Below are 8,709 nucleotides of genomic sequence, written 5' to 3'. Positions count from 1 at the left end.
AGCCCCCACACGTGGCTGTGTTTTTATGGCAAGCCACCCAAGCCATCTGTTGTCTGTTCGGGTGGAGGACTGGATTAGAGCAAATCTCACCACACGCTGTCTTTCAAGGGCTCTTTCTGTCGGCCTGCCTTTCTTGTGGTGCGTATTTTTTCATCAGAAAGATAACAGCAGGGCACCAAGAGCCTCCTCTGTACCCTTGCACCATCCATGTGGTGCCAGGGCTCAGCCCCCGGCTGCACACATGGCAAAGCACGGGGCCTACACAGCGAACTCTCTGCAGCCCTCAGTGGGCTCCTTTGTAGTAACCCAAAGGCAAGTCTGATCTCTCCCCGTTTAGAAACGTTGGTCTCTTTCACTCCCTCTCTCCTTCCCCTTTCAGCCCCACTTCTGGACAACTCCTCTCACCTGGGGCTCTAAGGGCACCCTATCCTATCCGTAGATCTACTGAAGCTAGCCGGCCTGGCGCCTCCTTTGCAAGGGATGCTTAAACTCTGTCCAGAATTTTGAGACCAATTAAGATGTAACCCTTAGCAACTGCTAACCAGCATTTCTTCTCTTTGCAGAGAAAGCCTTGAGCTCAGGTCGCTACTGAACAGGAAAAGCAAAGATAAAATGTCGCACTGGGATCCCTGAGATAGTTGTTCTTAAGGTGCAAGGTAGATTTTTATTCAATTCTTCCACAATTCCCTTCTTCCTAGCCAGTTTCATTACTTGTATTTCTTTTTTAAAATACCTTGTCACCAAGACTTGCTTTATTTATTTATTTATTTATTTTGCCTCCAGGGTTATTGCCGGGGCTCAGTGCCTGCACCACGAATCCACTGCTCCTGGAGACCTTTTTTTTTTTCACTTTTGTTGCCCTTGTTGTTTATCGTTGTTGTTGTTATTGTTGGATAGGACAGAGAGAAATCGAGAGAGGGCAGGAAGACAGAGGGGGAGAGGAAGATAGACATCTTCGGACCTGCTTCACCGCCTGTGAAGTGACCCCCCTGCAGGTGGGGAGCCGGGGGCTCCAACCGGGATCCTTAAGCCGGTCCACGCACTATGCGCCAAGTGCGCTTGACCCGCTGTGCTACCGCCCGGCCCCCAAGACTTGCTTTTTTTTTTTTTTTTTTTATCTTTAGAAGCAATGCTTTATTTCCAAGTGCTAATAGAGAAATATTACAGAAAACAGAAGACTACAGATTGTATTATGCACTATAAACATTTTTACAATCTTCATTCAAAAGTAGAACTTCAGAGGGCAGCTATGCTCACCACTATACCAACACACCAATTTTGATCATCAAAATTTTAATAGAGGCTTTTACTGTGAAAGAAGTAGTTTTCAAAATAAGATTCAAATGTAAGACATATTTCTACCAGGGTTATTGCCAAGGCTCAGTGCCTGCACAATGAATCTACCACCTCTCTAGGCAATCATTATTTTCTCCTTTCCTTTCCTTCCTTTCCCCAAGCCCCCTTCTTTTCCTTCCCTTTCATTTCCTTTAATAGAGAGAAAGAGGGGGAAGTGATAAGAGGGAGAGACAAAGGAGCTTGCCAATCTACTCCTCACAGTTGGGAAACTGGGGCTTGAACTCAGATTCTCAAGCACAGTAACTAAATTTCCAAGACTTGTTTTTTAAAAAATATGTATTTTACTTTATTGATTGATTGTTGGATAGAGACAGAAATTGAGAGAGGAGGAGGAGGAGATAGAGAGGGAGAGAGACAGAGACACCTGCAGCCCTGCTTCCCCCTGCAGGTGGGGACCAGGGCCTTGAACCTTGGTCTTTGTGCACTGTAATGCAAGCACTTAACTTGGTGCACCGCCGCCTGGCCCTTTACTTATTTTTCTTCATGATTTCTAGTTTCTTCTTTATATTTCCCCAAACCCTGTCCTTTTATTAGAAGTATAGATAGCACCCAGTTAAGCATACACATTACAGTTCAGAAGGGCGTGGGTTTGAGCCCCCACTCTGCACCTGCAGGGGTGAAGGTTGTGTCTGCTGGAGGCTATGTGTCCTCCAGGAGCCTCTCGTCCCTGTGAGCAGCCTCTTGTGATTCAGGGAACCACTCAGCACCCCCAGCGTTGTCCTGGATGCCCTCACACAAGCTTCCTCCTCCCCCTAGGCCTGAGCCCTTTCACTGGGTGGCCTGTTTGGAACATGATCTTCCACCAACTTTCCTTAGTTTGTTCTTTCTTTCTTTCTTCTCCTTCTTCTTTTTAACTATTTCATTTGATAGAACAGAGAAGTTGAGAGGGAAGGGGAGAGAGATCTGCAGACCTACTTCACCACTCGTGAAGCTTTTCCCCTACAGGTGGAGACCAGGGGCTTGAACTTGCATCCTTGTATATGGTAACATACTACTCTCCCGCCCTCCCCCCCTTTTTTAAGATAGAATTTTTTGCAGCTGGAGAAATGAGTGTTGGACTTGTATGCCTGAAGTTTCTGGTTCTGGTTCAGACCCCAGCATTGCATGTAAGAGTGTGTCTGGTTTCTTTCTTCATCTTCTTCCTCTTCTTCTTCTTCTTTTTTTTTTTTTTTTTTTGCCACCAGGGTTATAACTGGGGTTCTGTGCCAAGACTATGAATTCACCACTCCCAGCAGCCATTCCCCCCCTCCTTTTTTTTTTTTCTGTCTCCAGGGTTATTGCTGGGGCTCTGTCTGCACTACAAGCGCACTACTCCTGGAGGCCATTTTCTCCATTTTGTTGTCCTTGTTGTTACTGTTATTGTTGCCATTGCTGCTGCTGTTGTTGGAGAGGGCAGAGAAATCGAGAGAAGGGGGAACACAGAGAAGGGGAGAGAAAGAAACACACCTGCAGACCTGCTTCAGTGCTTGTAACGCCACCCCCCTGCAGGTGGGGAACCTGGGGCTAGAACCTGGATCCTTACACGGGCCCTTGCACTTTGTGCCATATGCATTCAACCCTCTGTGCCACCGCCCGCCCGCCCCATCCACCTTGTTTTATTTGACAGGACAGAGTTCTCTTTTTATTTATTGCCACCTATGCTATCTCTGTGGCTTGGTGCTCGACTATGAATCCATGCCGCCGCGGCTTTTTTTTTTCCTTCCGATTTTACCAGACAGAACAGAGAGAAATCGAGAGGAGAGAGGAGATACAGAGGGAGAGAGAAAGGCACCTGCAGAAACTGTTTCAGCGCTCCTGAAGTGTCTCCCTTGCTGGTGGGGAACGGGGCCCAAAGCCGGATCATTGCGGAGGGTGCTAAGAACAGTTAACCGGGTGCGCCACCGCCCCCCGCCCCAACTTCTTTTCTCTCCTAACTGTTGTTCCTCTCCCTGGCGCTCCAGATGGTTGTCCGTACTCCGCCGCACCCGGGGCATCCTTCATTCTCTGTAGTTGGTGTGAGCTGCCAAGCAGAGGACCACAGCGCACACACCCGTAGCAGAAGTGCCGTCCTCGTCCGGCCTCCAGGCCAAAGCACCTGCGGGCTCGGGGCTTGGCGCGCAGGCGCTGCCGCCTCCCCTCCGCTGGGTGCCCGCGCCCTGCTGCGGCTGTCGCCTCTTAACCACTCTAGCCGCCTTATTAGTAATGCTCAATTTCTTAAGTTTACTTTTTTTATATTTGAGAGGACAAAGAAACGGAGAGAGGAGGGGGAGAGAGACACCCCCTTCCTGAGCTTCACCGCTCTTGCAGCTCCCCCCTGCAGCGAGGGGGGTGGGGTGGGGGGCTTGAATCCGGGTCTTTGCGCATGGTCACATGTGTCTAAAGCCAACTGCGCCACCCACGTATTTTAGCCAGAACGCCGCCCGGAAGGCCTCACCCCCGAGCGAGCGCTGTTGCGGTGTGAGTGCTGGTGGCTGGCACTACAGCGCACGGGTTGGGGGGGGGATGCGATTCAGCCCCCAACAAGTGTCTCCGTCTCCCTGCAAAATCAGCAACGAGCACAGCACCCCACACAGAGTCAGGCCCGAGAACACCTGTTCTGCATAGCAGGGCCGCACACTTGTGGAGCTGCACCGCGCACCACGCCGCTCCATGGGCCTGCCAGGCTGCAGGCTGCGCAGCTCTCGCTCTGGCCCGAGTCCCTAGTTTAGCGGCTTCAGCGAGCGCACCCCACGCTGGCCACTAGAGGGTGCTGCTGCTCTAGTTTCTTCCTTGGGGAAGACGCGCCCCCGCCCCCAGGGAGGTTGAGTGGGAGGTTTGAGTGGAGGAACCAGGCCAAGAACCAGTAATGGCCCTGTAAAAAGATTGCCTTGCCTAGGTCCAACCCCGCACCGCCCTGAGCCAGAGCTGAACAGTATTCTGGTAAAAATGAATAAATAAAACCAATCTTTACTTCGGTGGCCCAGAGCATGAGGTCTTGAGTTTGGTCCCTGGCATTACATATGCCAGATTGATGTTTTGGCTCTCTCCTTCACCCACCCCATCTTCATTAATAAATACATATTAAGAAGAGGAAGAAGAAGGGAGTCGGGCGGTAGCGCAGCGGAATAAGGGCACGCACGTGGCGTGAAGCGTAAGGACCGACGTGAAGCATCCTGGTTCGAGCCCCCGGCTCCCCACCGGCAGGGGGGGGTCGCTTCACAGGCGGTGAAGCAGGTCTGCAGCTGTCTTATCTTTCTCTCCCCCTCTCTGTCTTCCCCTCCTCGCTCCATTTCTCTCAGTCCTATCCAACAATGATGACCTCAATAACAATAACTACAACAATAAAACAAGGGCAACAAAAGGGAATAAATAAATAAAAGGAGAATGGAGTTGAGGGCTTGGCTTGGCCAACAAGGGCATGTTTAGAGGAAGTCAGATGGGCAGACGAGCTTCTTCTGTGAAGTGGGTGCGAGGTCCTAGTTAATTCCTGCTTTTGAGGTTTATTAAAGTATGAGAGGCCCAAGAAGGTTCAAAAAGACAAATTTGAAAATAAAATTGTATGTTCTGGGAGTTGGCACAGTGGATAAAGTACTAGACTAAAGTATGAGGTCCCAGGTTCAGTCTCTAGCAATGCATGTACCAGAGTGACGCTCTCAAGTCAATAAATAAAAGCCAAAGACATTTGGTTTGTGACATTTTGAAAAAAATATTTGGAAAAAAAAAAAAAGGCAACCAGATCCCATGATGCACTAGTGGTACAGGGACCCTGGCCAGTTGTCCCAGACAAACCACAAGGTTAGGGAGACAGCATAATGGTTATACAAACAAATTCTCAAGCCTGAGGCACTGAAGGCCCCAGGTTCAATCCCAAGCACCATAAGTCAGAGCTAAGCAGTGCTCTGGCATAAAAAATAGAAATACTAAAAGAGCTCCAAACATGTTAAAGGAAGGAAAACCACTTTTGCCTTTCCAGGATTCCATGGTACTTCAAAGGTACAACTCCAAGAGGAGACACTGGAGCAGAACAAAGCTGGGTCTATAAGGATTCCTCTCTAAGATGCACACATGTTTATGCTGGGAGAGACTGCTAGGATTTTGAGCGGAGCTCTGTTGTCTTGCACACTTGATTAGGACCCCACTCAGCCTTGTATCTCTTCCTGTTACCTGACTCAGTAGTAATAAATATGTGAGCTATTAAAAATGGAAATACTATACAATCAGACCTCAGAAACCATCTTTGCAGTGAATGATGCTATCACCCGTGGGGAAATTAAGCTGCTAAATGGAGGACTGGAAACAGGCTTGGCTAAGAACCAAAACTAGAGTCAGAAAGGGGAAAAACACACAGAAAAGTGGAAACACAGGAAAGATATCTGAGATCAAGAAGCTCAGAAGGTGACTTTGGGGGCTGGGAAGCTGGCATTCGGGTTCTGCAAAGACTTTCCAGTCTGAGGATCCAAAGTCCCCGGTTCAACCCCCACCCCTCCCCAAGGGAGCACTGAGCTGAGCAGTGCTCTGGTTAAAAAAAAAAAAAAAGAACCCTTGGTCAGGTCAGGGGTAGGGGTAGATAGCATGCTAGTGATGGTTATGCAAAGAGACTCACTTGCCTGAGGCTCCAGACTCTGGTTCAATTTCCCCATACCACCAGAAGCCACAACTGACCAGTGCTGTGGTAAAAATAAGATAAAGAACCCTTGAATCTTTCAGATTACCCTGTTATAATTAATTGAATCCACCTTAGTTGTACAACCGAACTATTTAGAAAAGTTGCTTACTTTCAAACAAAAAAAGGGAGTTCAGTCTTTAGAGAAATTATTTCACCAAATTAGAAAACATATATCCATTTAAAGGGAGTAATCTTCATAGGCTTAAAAGGGTTTATGTTTATAGTTGATAAATTTGCTTTTTTTCTCACATGGCTACCCTCTGTGAAACTCATGCCATCACTTCCAACACGAGTCCTGTAAACATCAGGGGTAAAACAGTAGCTGTAGCTTCTCGGAAATGCTTCAGTTTTTAGTTCCGGGGGCGGGAGAGAGAACACAACGAGGTGATCCTGCCTTAGATGCAAGGCGGCTCTGCCTCCACAGTGGGCAAAGAAATCACAGCAGACTGTAGAAGTTCCAAAGCCGTGGTCCGGGAGGTGGCGCAGTGGTAAAGCAGCAGACTCTCAGGCACGAGGTACCGAGTTCAATCCCCGGCAGCACATGTGCCAGAGTGATGTCTGGTTCTTTCTCCTCTTTTGCCATGAATAAATAAATTTAAAAAATAAAAAGTTCCAGTTTTACAAAGTAGCACTTTTAATGTACATACACTCACAATGCAGTGTAATTGTGCTATTCACAGTCTTAATTAGAAACTTTGGGGGGGGGGAGACAGCATAATGGTTATGCAAACAGACTGTCATGCCTGAGGCTCCTAAGTCCCAGGTTCAATCCCCCGCACCACCAGAAGCCAGAGCTCTGGTGTTTCTTTCTCTGCATCTCTCTCAAAAAATAAATAAAATAAAAAAAGACTTTATAAAATGCTTTTTTTTTTTTTTCATAAATGTCAGACTAGCCTGGTGGCCTGCTAATGGTACTCAAGTTCAATGTAGCAGAGCAGGGAGATAGCACAGCGGGTTAAGCGCACGTGGTGCAAAGCGCAAGGACCAGAGTCAGGATCCCCACCTGCAGGGGAGTCGTTTCACAGGCGGTGAAGCAGGTCTGCAGGTGCCTACCCCCCATCTTCCCCTCCTCTCTCCATTTTTTTCTGTCCTATCCAACAAAAGGAAATAAATAAATAAATAAAACATTTAATAAAAAAAGTTGCAAGGAGCAAAGCCTCCTCTAGCCTTCCAGCAAGCCTGGCTACAGATGCTAAATGCAAAATGTAGACTGGGAGACTCACCCCTACACCCCACAGCCCAGTGGGACGTGGACCTTAATGGCAGGATCCGGAAGTGGTGTACAAAGGAGGGTGAATGCTTTGTTCACCTGTTCTTGCTTTTTTTTATTTCTACAACCTTGTTGTTCTGTAAACACTTAGGTAACCATGGTGGGGAGGGGGCCCACCTTCAGGATGCCAAGTGCTTCCAGTGATGTGAGATCTTCCCAGCTGGGGGAGGCGGCTGTGGCTTTGCTCCCTCTGGGTTTCTGCCATACTTCCCATGAACCTACGCTTCTGCCCCAACTGTCCCTGGAGGTCTCTTTCACCTCACCTGTCCTTTTTTTTTTTTTTTTAACCAGAGCACTGTTCAACTCTGGTTTCTGGTGGTGCAGGGGGATTGAACCTGGGACTCTGGAGCCTCAAGTGTAAGAGTCTCTTTGCATAAACATTATACTATCGACCCCTGACCCTTCAGTTTTGTATTTGATGTAGTTAGACCGCATCAGTTTACTACTATTTTATTTTAAAATTTATTTATTTATTTATTTTCCTTCAGGGTTATTGCTGGGCTCGGTGCCTGCACCATGAATCCACCGCTCCTGGAGGCCATTTTTCCCCCCCTTTCGTTGCCCTTGCCGTAGCCTCGTTGTGGTCATTATTATTACCATTGTTGATGTTCGTTGTTGGATATGACAGAGAGAAATGGAGAGAGGAGGGGAAGACAGAGAGGGGGAGAGAAAGACAGGCACCTGCACACCTGCTTCACCGCCTGTGAAGCGACTCCCCTGCAGGTGGGAAGCCGGGGGCTCGAACCGTGATTCTTAGGCTGGTCCCTGCGCTTTGTGCCACGTGCGCTTAACCCGCTGCGCCACCGCCCGACCCCCTATTTATTTATTTATTTATTTATTTATTTATTTATTTATTTATGAGAAAGATAGGAAGAGAGAGAAAGAACCAGACATCATTCTGGTACATGTGCTGTCGGGGATTGAACTCAGGACGTCATCCCTGAGAGTCCAGTGCTTTATCCACAGCACCACTTCCCGGATCACTTAATTAATCGATTTATTTATTCTCTTTTGTTGCCCTTGTTGTTTTATCGTTGTAGTTATTATTGTTGTTGTCGTTGTTGGACACAGAGAAATGGAAAGAGGAGGGGAAGATAGAGAGGGGGAGAGAAAGATAGACACCTGCAGCCCGGCTTCACCGTTTGTGAAGCGACTCCCCTGCAGGTGGGGAGCCGGGGGTTCGAACTGGGACCAAGCCGGTCTGTGCGCTTTGCACCACGTGCGCTTAACCCGCTACGCTACCGCCCAACTCCTTGATCACTTATTTTTTATCAGATGAAAACAGACAAATTGAGAGAGAAGACAGACACTTGCTGCATGGCTTCACTGCTTTTGAAGCTTTCCCCGTAAGGTGGAGCCTGGGGGCTTGAATTTGGGTCATGTGCACTCAACTGGATGTGCCACTGCCTGACCTCTTCACCTCACCGGTCCTAGATGGAGGTGGTCTCATCCCTGAAGC

This window comes from Erinaceus europaeus, chromosome 9 (genome assembly GCF_950295315.1).
Source record: "Erinaceus europaeus chromosome 9, mEriEur2.1, whole genome shotgun sequence".
Taxonomy (NCBI): domain Eukaryota; kingdom Metazoa; phylum Chordata; class Mammalia; order Eulipotyphla; family Erinaceidae; genus Erinaceus; species Erinaceus europaeus.
Note: the sequence above shows the minus strand (reverse complement) of the source record.